Source organism: Vicia villosa, linkage group LG4, assembly GCF_029867415.1.
Source record: "Vicia villosa cultivar HV-30 ecotype Madison, WI linkage group LG4, Vvil1.0, whole genome shotgun sequence".
NCBI lineage: Eukaryota > Viridiplantae > Streptophyta > Magnoliopsida > Fabales > Fabaceae > Vicia > Vicia villosa.
This window is the reverse complement of record NC_081183.1, coordinates 112,795,173-112,809,116: the sequence shown is the minus strand read 5'-3', so window position 1 is coordinate 112,809,116 and position 13,944 is coordinate 112,795,173.

Below are 13,944 nucleotides of genomic sequence, written 5' to 3'. Positions count from 1 at the left end.
TTAATTCCAAGGCATTGAAATAAGGATTTTACCCGAAAACAGCCGTTACTCTGCCCGATTTTCGTCAGAATCTTAATGTGCTTAATGCAAAGTGGTGCTAAGATAATAAGTTCATCTGGATCCCCAAGTGATAATGTTTGGTTTGGTAATGATAAATCCAAAGGATGGGAAATCTACCTTGACTCTTAATGTCAAGTGTTGGCTTCTTATTTCGGTTAGACCGTTCTTTTCCTTAGCTTTTATTTTACGCAATAGGATAGCCTCTTCATCTCCTCCCATTCTTAAATTTTCAAAATCTTCTCCCTTTTTTTCAAAATATTCTTATGTTTGCAAACATTTTCTCAAAAAATATCTTTTGCCCTTAGTGGCCTTTTTCTTCAAAGTTTAGACACCGTTAATTGTCGAAACGAGTGGTTATACCCCACGATTTTGAAATTGATTGATATAATGAGATCTTTTCCGCGTGAGAGAGCTAGTGGCATACTCGTCGATTTTATCTGAGTTGGAGCCCTTCTTTCATTAGCGATGCAAAGAACTCGTTTGTTCTCGTGCTCAAGATCAATGGCTGAGTATTTCTCTCCAACGACGATAAAGTGTTTATTCGTTTTAAAAATGTTTTCCCAAAAAGCGGAACTACATTAGCTCTGACTTCTCCATTGCACCGAGGAGGTATGTAGGCCCAAAGCTAAACGCTTTGCCGAGCTTATTTTAAAAATAAAACAAACTCTTTTTTAGCACACACACACAGATTTTCAAAAAGGTTCCCGTGGAGTACCACGGATATGAGGGGTGCTTTAAACCTTCCCCTCATATAATCAACACCCGTACCTGAGATCTCTTTCTTGTTTTAAAAACAAAACTTTGGGGTTTTACGTTCTTTTCCCTTTTCCTTTGAAAAAATAAAGCGCGGTGGCGATTTCAAACGGAATATTGATTCGAGTCAATCCCATGGCTTCGATATCAGATTTTCCCCGCTACAGAAAAATGGCGACTTCACTGGGGAACCAGTTTTTAAGTGTGTTAAGCCTATTTTTGTTTGTCTGTGTGTTTTTATCTGTATATATTGCTGTGTGCTTTGTTTGTTTATTTTCTTTTTTTTTCTTTTTGGTGCTCGATGGTTCCTCTGTGATGAGATAAAGTTCTAACCCGGACTTTGGTGAGTAACTTGAGATAGGAGGTGGTAAGACCAATAGTCGCATGTCAGGAGCAATCCTTACCATGAGCGTCATATGGTGGAACCCCAATCAGTGGAGGCCTCATGGAAGGTAGTAGAGGTTGTTACGAACCATCGTGATAACGCTATTACTTTCAATAGTGAGTGTCCGTATAAGCTGAATGGCCTAGAACCTTTTTAACCAATCTAAGCCTTTTTAGGATGTAGTGCAGAAACAAGATCAAGTACCAATTTGAGCTTGTTGTCATGCGATACTACGCTCAGACGAGGTCTTTTTAGGCATATTATTGGCGCCCATGAGCAATTGTGCGTGCCGGTAATATCCGATAGAAGACTGAAAACTCTGGGAACCTTTGTAGAACCCGATTGGCAGGTACAAAACTCCCTAGAACACACCTTGTGGGATGGGTAGACCCATGGCTCCATGCTCGTGACGTCGAACCTAAGAACCTGGACTGTGTGATTTTGTGTGATTTGATGTGATCTTGTGTGCTCTTGATTGTGGTTGATGCATAAACCATGCATTCATGCATTCATAAAAATGACATTCACAAATGGTTTTCCAGGAACTTAGAGACATTCTTTGTAAACATCACAGGTACCATGGATCAAAAGAGAAGCATCAAGAAGTACACTTTCCGGAATTCAAGTGCAAAGGAATTGAAAGAGCTAGCAACATTGGTTCCTAATCTTGACAACTTCAAAAACCGTTATGGGAAATTGATCTCTATCTTGAAGACCAAAGTGGAAAAAGGGATTCTTGAGACTCTTGTGCAGTTTTATGACCCGGTTTATCATTGTTTTACCTTTCCTGATTATCAGCTTATGCCCACTTTGGAGGAGTATTCTTATTGGATTGGTTTGCCAGTTACGAATGATATACCGTTTAGTGGTCTGGAGAAAGAGCCTCAGGTTGATGAGATAGCAGAGCTTCTTCATTTGAAAATATCAGATGTGAAAGCAAACATGACTAAAAAAGGAGGAATTTGGGGGTTGACTTCCAAGTTCTTGATTGGAAAGGCTTCTACGTTGGCTAGTAAAGGAAGTATGATTGCTTTTGAGACATTTCTTGCCTTGCTCATCTATGGTTTGATACTCTTTCCCAACATTGACAACTTTGTCGATGTTAATGCTATTCGGATTTTCATGATTGGGAATCCTGTGCCTACTTTGCTTGGGGATACTTATCATTCCATTCACCATAGGAATGATAAGAAAGGTGGACTTATCAACTGTTGCGCTCCGTTGCTCTATAAGTGGTTTATTTCGCACTTACCTCAAGCTAAGAGTTTCTTGAACAATCCTGATGGTCTCTCATGGTCTCAGAAGATCATGCCTCTTACTAATGGGAATATCCATTGGTACAATCCTGCTTATGACATTTGTGAGATTATTGATAGTTGTGGAGAATTCCCTAATGTACCTCTTCTTGGTATACAAGGAGGAATTACCTACAACCCCATTCTTGCAAGGCGTCAATTTTGCTACCCCATGAAGGAGAGACCCGCTAATATTCTTGTGTCAGGAATCTTTTATCTTAATCAAGATGGAAATTCGGATATGAGAAATCGGTTTGTGCGTGCTTGGCACCATGTTGATAGGAAGAGACATTTGGGAACGAAACAATGTGTTGCTCTCAAAGACTACACTGATTGGGTTCAAGCTAGAGCTCATACTTTTCAGATGCCTTATTTACTCGAGGAGCCTTCTCTACTCGTTACTCCACCATTGTCTTCCACTACTCCTGTTGAAAGTAGTGAAGAATATCTAGAGCTCGTGGCTAAGTTGAGAGCGGAAAGAGATGCTTTGGAGTTTGAGAACAAAGAGTTGAAGATACACTTGAAAGAAAAGGATGAAATGCTTGATATCCAAGATGGTTGGTTGATGGAAAAGGATGATCAGATTCGTCATCAAGAAGAGTTGCTTCAACAACATGGTGAAAAGCGAAAGAGACAACAAGAAGATTCAGTGGCATGGAAAGAGGTTGCTGATAAGCTGATGGTCGAGAATGCTCATTTGAAGGCCTTTTATGAAGATGAATTGGAGAAGCTCCGTAGGAAGCTGCAGAGAGGAGTTGGATCTTCATCATAAGTGTTCCCTTCTAGTTTTTAGCTTTTCCTTTGATTTTGTAATTTTGGATCTTTGAATCCTTTTGTATGCTTTTCCATTACTAATGAAAGAATATTGTTATGTTTTATGATGTTTTTTGCTAATGTTTACAATTAATGTCTTAAAAGTTCCTTGAAAACCAATAAAAATAAAAATCATTTGCATTGCATTTCATGCATCATTCTGCATTTTGGTCTTGCTTCCGAGAGTATTCCCGAGGTCTTATTCAATGTTCTTCATACGGAATCAAGCTGTCTCACCGGTATAACACTCGAGCTAACTGCAAGAAGAAGATGGTAGGTCTTGAACAAGAGAATCGTGAGCTACGTGAAGAGGTTGTTACTTTGAGATCTGGTGTGGATCGTCTCACTGCTCTGGTTGAGACATTGATGGCTGCTCAGAATCAGAATCAGAATCAAGTTCCTCCTCCCAATGCCCAAGCTCAGGGTCAGACCACTGTGATTTCTGAAATTGCTGCTACAACAATTCCTGCTGTTCCTGCTGGTGCTACTCAGCAACGTATGCCTAATGGATATCCCTGGGGCATGCCTAAAGGTTATTTGTCTGTTCCTGAGATGACTCGTCCGTTGACTCCTGTTATGGTCAACACATCTCCTATTGTTCATACTGGTCCTTTTGTCCCAGAGCCCATTTATGATGCTGCTCCAAATGAAATTCATGACAGAATGGATTGTTTCCAAGATCAGTTTGAAGAATTGCAGAAAGAGATGAAAGCCTTGCGTGGGAAAGAATTGTTTGGAAAGAATGTGCATGATCTTTGCCTTGTTCCCAATGTGAAAGTACCTGCTAAGTTCAAACTGCCTGAATTTGAGAAGTATAAAGGAAATTCCTGTCCTCAGGCACACCTGGTGATGTATATGAGAAAGATGTCTACTCACACTGATGATCAACGTCTGTTGATTCACTATTTCCAAGACAGTTTGACTGGAGCTGCTTCTAAGTGGTATATGGGCCTTGATAGCACCCATATTCGCACTTTCAATGACTTAGCTGAGGCGTTCGTGAAACAATACAAGTATAATGTGGACATGGCTCCTGATAGGGATCAATTGCGAGCTATAATGCAGAAAGAGAAAGAATCCTTCAAGGAATATGCTCAGAGATGGCGTGAGGTTGCCGCCCAAGTGATTCCTCCGATGGAAGAAAAAGAGATGACTAAGATTTTTCTGAAGACTCTTGGTCCGTTTTACTATGAAAAGATGATTGCAAGTGCTCCTGTAGACTTCACCGAAATGGTGGGTATGGGTGTCAGATTGGAAGAAGCTGTGCGAGAAGGTCGTTTGGTTCGAAATGACAATTCATCTGGTGGTGCGAAGAAGTATGGTTCTTCACTCCAGAAGAAGAAAGAATCAGATGCTAATGCTGTTTCTCATGGGAGGAATAGTCGATTCAGAAATCAATCTCAACAAGTGGCGTCAGTAACTCCTGTCGTGAATTCAGTGCTTGTAGCTCCTGTTAATCAACAACCAGCAAGGCGGAATCCGTATCCTCGAGTTAATATTGATCCTATCCCCATGACGTACACTGAACTGTATCCTGCTCTAATTCATAAGAAGTTGGTTCAACCAAGGTCACCACCTCCTGTGCCAGAGAAACTCCCTTGGTGGTATAAGGCTGATGCCACTTGTGCCTATCATCAGAATGCTTCTGGGCATGATTTGGAAAACTGTTGGGCCCTGAAGAATGAAGTCCAGAGATTGGTTCGTTCAGGTATGCTTTCTTTCCGTGATATTGGTCCAAATGTGCAGAACAATCCGTTGCCACCTCATGAAGCGTCTGCTGTGAATATGGTGCATGGATGCCCTGGGAAGTATAAGATTTATCGTGTGGAACACATCAGAGGATCGTTGGTAGAGATGCATGCCACTCTGTGTGAGTACAGTCATTATGAGCATAATCATGCTGCTTGTAGGATTTGTTCAGTCAATCCTCGAGGATGTTACATTGTGAGAAGAGATTTACAAGAGATGATAGATCAAAGGCTCATTGAGATTCTGAGGGACAGAGATGAAGATGATGTCAATGTGATTGAACCATGCTTTGAAATCCCGGAATGTGTAGAGATTGGTTATTATGGCAAAGCTGCTGTAGAACCTCTTGTGATATGTTTGCCTGGATCTGTACCTTATAGTTCTGATAAAGCTGTACCCTACAGATACAATGCCACCATGCTGGAAGCTGGAAAAGAAATCGAGATTAAGCCTCTGTCTTCTGTTGGGAATATAGCAGATGTTAGTAGAGTGACTAGAAGTGGACGAGTTTTTACTCAGCCCCAAACAGTTGTGGATGTCCAGAAGAATCCAACTCAAGTACCTGTGAACAATAATGATGCGACAAAAGTGAATGCTGGGTCATCTTCAGGAAAGGAGATGGATGAGATTTTGAAGCTTATTAAGATGAGTGATTATAAGATTGTGGACCAGTTGCATCGCACTCCGTACAAGATCTCTATAATGGAGCTGCTGACGAGTTCTCCTGCTCATAGGGATTCTTTGATGAAAATACTCGATCAAGCCTTTGTGGATCATGATGTGACGCTGGATCAGTTTAATGGGGTCGTGAGTAATATCACTGCATGTAACAATTTGAGCTTCAGCGATGAAGATTTGCCTAAGGAAGGAAGAAATCATAATTTGGCTTTGCACATCTCTGTCAGTTGCAAAGAGGACTCAATGTCCAATGTGTTGATCGATACTGGATCATCTCTGAATGTCATGCCAAAATCCACTCTTGCTAAGCTGTCTTATGGTGGCACACCAATGAGATTTAGTAATGTGATTGTCAAGGCTTTTGATGGATCAAAGAAATCAGTGGTTGGAGAGGTTGATTTGCCTATTGGTATTGGACCATTTGTCTTCAAGATTACTTTTCAAGTGATGGACATTTTCCCTGCATACAGTTGCTTATTGGGACGCCCATGGATCCATGAGGCTGGGGCAGTTACGTCAACTCTTCACCAGAAGTTGAAATTTGTGAAAGATGGAAAGATGGTTGTTGTGAATGGAGAACAAGCTTTGCTGATTAGTCATCTCTCTTCGTTCCGTACCATAGAAGCTGATGAGGTGGTCATTGGAACTGCATTCCAAGCCCTGTCTGTTAATGATGAAATCAAAAAGGATGAAGCTTCCATTGCCTCCTTCAAAGACGCTCAGCTGGTGGTTCAGAATGGACATTCAGGAGTCTGGGGACAAATGGTGAGTCTACAAGAGAACAAGAATAGAGCTGGTCTGGGATTTTCTACCTCAGACAAGTCTGTGATGAAGTCTGAATCTGCTTTTCGTCCCTATCAAGAAATGTTTCATAGTGCTGGGTTTCTACATCCGACTCTTCCAGAGGTGGATGCTATTGTTGAAGGCGAATCAGAGCCAGAAGTGCCAAACTTTGTGACCCATGGAAAGATGATTAAGAACTGGATCACCATTGACATCCCCGAGTGTACTCATGTCTCAAAGTAATTTGCTTTTATGTTTTTCAAAATCCTTTCATTCTGCCCAAGATGAAAGTGAAGTTGTTGGGGCTGTTTTCTGTTTGTTTTAGACATTAAAATCATCAATAAAAGTCATTTTGTTTCTGCATATACATGCTTTTTTATATTTTTGCTTTTTCTGGAAAGTGGTAACACAAAAAACCTTAAAAATGTTTTCATTTTTTCCATAATCTGCACGATTGCATGTTTGCAAATATCTTTCCTTTTCCTGAAATGATAATCATTTGTGCAGATTAATCAATAAAACCGTTGAAAGTAATGACCCTGCGCCCTCTCCTAACTTCGAGTGTCCTGTGTATGAGGCGGAAGAAGAGAATGATGAATGTATTCCTGATGAGATTTCCCGACTGCTTGAGCACGAGGAAGACACCATTCAGCCATATAAAGAGCCATTAGAAGTCATCAACTTGGGTTCTGAAGAAGATAAAAAAGAAGTCAAGATTGGGGCACTGCTTGGTTAAGATGTTAAGAAGAGGATGGTAGAGCTTCTTAAAGAGTATGTTGACATTTTTGCGTGGTCCTACCAAGATATGCCTGGGTTGGACACAGATATTGTGGAGCACCGTTTGCCGTTGAAACCAGAATGTCCTCCTGTCAAGCAAAAGTTAAGAAGGAGTCATCCTGATATGGCAGAAAAGATTAAGAATGAGGTCTTGAAGCAGATTGACGCAGGTTTCCTTGTCACTTCTGTATATCCTCAATGGATTGCCAATATTGTGCCTGTTCCGAAGAAAGACGGAAAAGTTCGCATGTGCGTTGATTATAGAGATTTGAACAAAGCCAGTCCGAAAGATGATTTTCCTCTACCTCACATTGATATGTTGGTAGATAGCACGGCCAAGTTTGAGGTTTTCTCCTTTATGGATGGTTTTTCAGGATACAACCAGATTAAGATGGCACCTGAAGACATGGAAAAGACAACCTTTATCACACCCTGGGGGACATTCTGTTACAAAGTGATGCCATTTGGGTTAAAGAATGCTGGTGCGACATACCAGAGGGCCATGACTACTCTTTTCCATGATATGATGCACAAAGAAATTAAGGTTTATGTGGATGATATGATTGCCAAGTCCCAGTCAGAGGAAGGGCACATGGAGGATCTTTTAAAGTTGTTTCATCGTTTGAGAAAGTATCGTCTCCGCTTAAATCCAAACAAATGCACTTTTGGTGTCCGTTCCGGAAAATTATTGGGTTTCGTTGTCAGTCAGAAAGGAATTGAAGTGGATCCTGATAAAGTCAAAGCAATTCAGGAAATGCCAGCACCTAAGACTGAGAAACAAGTGAGAGGTTTCCTCGGACGTTTGAATTATATCTCCAGGTTCATTTCCAATATGACTGCTACCTGTGAGCCAATCTTCAAGTTGTTAAAGAAAAATCAGGGATGTGTGTGGAATGAAGATTGTCAGAAAGCTTTTGACAACATCAAAGAATATTTGCTTGAACCTCCCATTTTGCTCCCTCCGGCTGAGGGAAGGCCTTTGATTATGTACCTCACAGTACTTGAAAATTCAATGGGATGTGTGTTGGGTCAGCATGACGAGTCTGGTCGAAAAGAGTATGCAATATACTACCTTAGCAAAAAGTTTACCGAGTGCGAAACAAGATACTCGCTGCTTGAGAAAACTTGCTGTGCTTTGGTGTGGGCTGCTCGCCGACTGAGACAGTATATGTTGAACCACACCACCCTATTGATTTCCAAAATGGATCCAATTAAGTATGTATTTGAGAAACCTGCATTAACTGGAAGGATTGCTCGCTGGCAAATGTTATTATCAGAATATGATATTGAATATCGAGCTCAGAAAGCTGTTAAAGGAAGTGTGTTGGCGGAGTACCTCGCTCACCAACCAATTGATGATCATCAATCTATCAGAATGAACTTCCCAGATGAAGATATATTGTATTTGAGAGCTCAAGATTGGGATGAACCGTTGCCAGAAGAAGGGCCAGATCCTGAATCCAAGTGGGGTTTAATTTTTGAGGGAGCTTCTAATGTTCATGGCCATGGAATTGGCGCCATTATCATCACTCCGCATGGGTCACATGTACCTTTCACGGCAAGGATATGTTTTGATTGCACAAATAATATTGCTGAGTATGAAGCTTGCATCATGGGGCTTGAAGAGGCCATTAATCTGAGAATTAAGATTCTTGATGTTTATGGAGATTCCGCGCTTGTGATTAATCAGATTAAAGGAGAATGGGAAACTCGTCATCCTGGCTTGATCCCTTACAAAGACTACGCCAGAGGACTATTGACATTCTTCAACAAAGTTGAATTCCACCACATCCCTCGAGATGAGAATCATATGGCTGATGCTTTAGCCACATTGTCTTCCATGTACAAAGTGAACTTCCATAATGAGGAACCTCAGATAACAATCAGGCGTCTTGATAGACCTGCTCATGTATTTGCAGTTGAGGAATCAACAGATGAAAAGCCTTGGTATTTCGATATTAAGCACTTCCTTCAGACCCAAGAGTACCCACTTGGGGCATCAAATAAAGATAAGAAAACTTTGAGGAGATTGGCTGGCAGTTTCTTCATCAATGCTGATGTTTTGTATAAAAGGAATTATCACACGGTTTTGCTCAGATGCGTGGATAGACACGAAGCAGACATGTTGATGCATGAAATCCATGAAGGTTCTTTTGGTACTCATTCCAATGGACATTCGATGGCTAAAAAGATGCTTAGAGCAGGTTACTATTGGCTGACAATGGAATCTGATTGCTACAAATTTGTAAAGAAGTGTCACAAGTGTCAGGTGTATGCTGACAAGATTCATGTGCCTCCGACACTTCTCAATGTTATTTCTTCCCCATGGCCTTTATCTATGTGGGGTATTGATATGATTGGCATGATTGAACCCAAGGCTTCGAACGGACATCGATTCATCCTGATAGCAATCGATTACTTTACCAAGTGGGTAGAAGCTGCTTCATATGTTAATGTGACAAAGCAAGTTGTGGTTAGATTTATCAAGAACAACATCATTTGCAGATATGGTGTACCAAGCAAGATCATCACTGACAATGGCTCAAACCTGAATAACAGCATGATGAGAGAACTGTGTGAAGAATTCAAGATTGAACATCACAACTCTTCGCCTTATAGGCCAAAGATGAATGGAGCTGTTGAAGCAGCAAATAAGAACATTAAGAAGATTGTGCAAAAGATGGTTGTTACGTACAAGGACTGGCATGAGATGCTCCCATTTGCTTTGCATGGGTACCGTACATCTGTTCGTACTTCAACAGGGGCAACTCCCTTTTCTTTGGTTTATGGTATGGAAGCAGTGCTCCCTATTGAGGTTGAGATTCCATCATTGAGAGTTTTAATGGAAACCAAGTTATCTGAGGCTGAGTGGTGTCAAAACAGGTTTGATCAATTGAATTTGATAGAAGAAAAGAGGATGACGGCTCTATGCCATGGTCAGTTGTACCAGAAAAGAATGAAGAAAGCGTTCGATAAGAAGGTTCGACCTCGTGTATTCAGAGAAGGCGACCTCGTGCTCAAAAGAATCTTGTCTTTTACCTCCGATTCAAGGGGCAAGTGGACTCCTAATTTTGAAGGACCATATGTTGTTAAGAAAGCCTTCTCTGGCGGTGCATTAATTCTTACAACTATGGATGGAGAGGAGCTCCCCCGTCCCGTGAATGCTGATGTAGTCAAGAAATACTTCGCCTAAAAATAATAAAAGAACAACTCGCTAAGTTGAAAACCCGAAAGGGCGGCTTAGGCAAAAAAGAGCGTCTCGGTGGATTGAAAACCCGAAAGGGCGGTCCAGGCAAAAATTAGAGACATAAACAGAATAAAATACCCGGTGGACTGAAAACCCGAAAGGGCGGTCCAGGCAAAAGTTAGGGATTCATGGCAAGTAACTACATCAGACAAGACTTGATCATCAGCAGTCATCTGTTTATCATGAAGAAGTTCAACACATTTCAACGGAAGCCTTTGCTCAGGAATTCCAAGTTGAGAGAGAGGATGGGGTCATTACATTTCAATGTACCTTTTCCACAAAATTACCACTTTCCAAACTTTGTAATAATCCATGGAGTCTTGCCTTTTGCAGGCTACCATTCTATTAAAAAAGTTTGAGCCTTTACCCTTTATTGGCAATCTCATTTCTTCCATATCTCTCAAAATGTCATTTATTGTTGATAGTAATTTTTGAAACAAAAAGAAAATTGAATTCAACAAAATCCTTTTGAAAATTATAAAAGAAGTTTTACTTTGATTCATGAGTGCATTACAAGGAATGGATATGTTGATGTATTCCTAATGCAAAAGAAGAAGAATGCGTTCCACTCAATGCACCTTTGGCCTGGTTCAAATATGGTGTAGAACTCAACTACTGTGTTCTCTTAGCTCTGATATTCCCCAATGTTGGGCAGCATTTATTCTAAAGCCATCAAAAGACCGTTATAGCAATTTTTGCTTTGATGTTCAGCTCGAGACATGCTTGATTATGTTATATTCGCACTCCATCGCTTGAGTTAATTCTTGTGCTAAGTTTTGGCAGCATATGCATCATTAACATACATCAAAAACAGTCATGCATTTCACATTTGCTATCATGAAGTTTACTGTCAAACAGATTGCTCTTTCATTTAGAGTGTCTTAAGCAGAAAAAGCTCACTTTCCTTGAAAATCCCCACTGAATTTGTTTCTAGGTGGATAATATGTTTCAGTTTTTCTGTTCAGATAACTACGAACAGAAGACCAGTGAGTTTCTCCCTCACATGGTCCAGTCTTTTTGGCAGCTTCTTTCCATTTTGGTCATGGATTGAATTTTTGTCACTGGATGATGAATATTGAGACTAGGCATTTATGTATGCATCCTCAAATCATTGAAAAAGTATTATTGATTGCTCTTCACCATCATTGGTACAAAGGGGCAGCTCTTCATGCCTTCAGTGGAACGTTGGCATGTGTTATCGTCAGTGGTACGGCGGTACATCTCTTTCATCGTCAGTGGTACGTCGATGAATCATCTCCTTTTATATCATCAGTGGTACGGTGGTATACCTCTTCATGCCTTCAGTGGAACGTTGGTATGTGTTATCGTCAGTGGTACGGCGGTACATCTCTTTCATCGTCAGTGGTACGTCGATGATTTATCCCTTTTATATCATCAGTGGTACGGTGGTATATCTCCTTCATGCCTTCAGTGGAACGTTGGTATGTGCTATCGTCAGTGGTACGGCGATACATCTCTTTCATCGTCAGTGGTACGTCGATGAATCATCTCCTTTTATATCATCAGTGGTACGGTGGTATACCTCTTCATGCCTTCAGTGGAACGTTGGCATGTGTTATCGTCAATGGTACGGCGGTACATCTCTTTCATCGTCAGTGGTACGTCGATGAATCATCTCCTTTTATATCATCAGTGGTACGGTGGTATACCTCTTCATGCCTTCAGTGGAACGTTGGTATGTGCTATCGTCAGTGGTACGGCGGTACATCTCTTTCATCGTCAGTGGTACGTCGATGATTTATCCCTTTTATATCATCAGTGGTACAGTGGTATATCTCCTTCATGCCTTCAGTGGAACGTTGGTATGTGTTATCGTCAGTGGTACGGCGGTACATCCCTTCATATCATCAGTGGTACGATGGTGTGATTTCTGACAACGGAAGATTGGCATTCTGATTCAGGATGCATACTTTCTCATCCCCAGTGAAAGAGGATGTTCCCCTTTTCTCATCCCCAATGAAATAGGATTCTATAACCTCTCTGACGCGAAGTGTTTTCCCCAGAGAAATTCCTTTCCCTACCAAAGTTTCATCTCACCAACAAAGTCTTGCCTTCCCCAGCGGAGATTTGCCAGCAAGACATTTATTTTCCCCAGCGGAGTACCTTTTACTCCCAGTGTTGCCATGCTTTATTATCATCATATGCATTCATTAAACATTACATTGCATCTTAGGATCAAAAATTTTGTTTTATATATTTAAGTCTCTTCGATCTTGTCAAAACGAAGATTTCCAATCATCGTATCTCCAAATCGAAGAAAGTTAAATAGGGGCAACTGTCATACCCCAATTTTGACCCTAAGATCCTATATCATTCATATCCCAATCACTAATCAAGAGCTTCACTTGGAAGTTTTGTTTACGGTGTTGCACTCACCTCATCAATAAGAGGGACCATCAAGCACCAATGATTGTTTATCTTGTATGCATATTATACTAACCCAAATACCAAAAACATTACTTTGTTTCTTTGTAGACTTTTGTTTTGTAGGTACCAAGACAAGACATGCAATAAACAAGGCATTTTTCAAGTTTTTGACTGATGAAATCGATTTCCTTACTGGGTAAATCGATTTCCCTGCAGCAATCTTCAACAAAATCACATTCTGGACAGCATGAAATCGATTTCCCTCCTGGGTAAATCGATTTCCCTAGTGTATTTTGCGCCAAATTCTCTTCTGGAACAGAGTGAAATCGATTTCACTCCTAGGGAAATCGATTTCCTTCAGGCGAAATTCAAAAAAAATAGAGAGGGAAGCTTGATTTGATTTTGGCACCTATTTCCTTTGACCATTTTTGTCATTCTACCGATTTTCCACCTCATCAAAATAATTCTCTTCATTAAACCCACTTAAACCCCATTTTACCACTTTTTACCATTTAATTGCCACTTTAATCACCAATTAAACACAAGCTAATTACCAAATGCAAAAAGACCAAACTACCACTACTCTTGCTCAAATGCTATAAATAGAGGCCACTACTCTCTCATTTCTCAAGCTTTGAGAGCCAACAAATCCCTTGCAATTTCTCTCCTCATCCTTACCAAAATTCACCAAAGCTCTTTTTCCTTCATAAAATTTGTGAGTCACATCTTGAACCTCACAAATTTTGAGCTAAACCACCATCCATTTCACTCTTTTTTCTTCAATTGTTGAGAGATCAAGATTTGTGTTGGTGATTCTTGAAGTAGATCTAAGTTTTGTTCAAGATTTGGTAATTTTCATCATCCTTTTTCATCTATCATAATGTGATTCTTTTGTGCTTGTGTGTGATGCATCTTTGATGCTATATTGGTGCTAATTGATAGTAATTTGATGGAAAATTCGTGCTCAAGTTGATGTGTGATCATAAGGTGTTTGTATGTTTGTTCAAGTCAAGTTT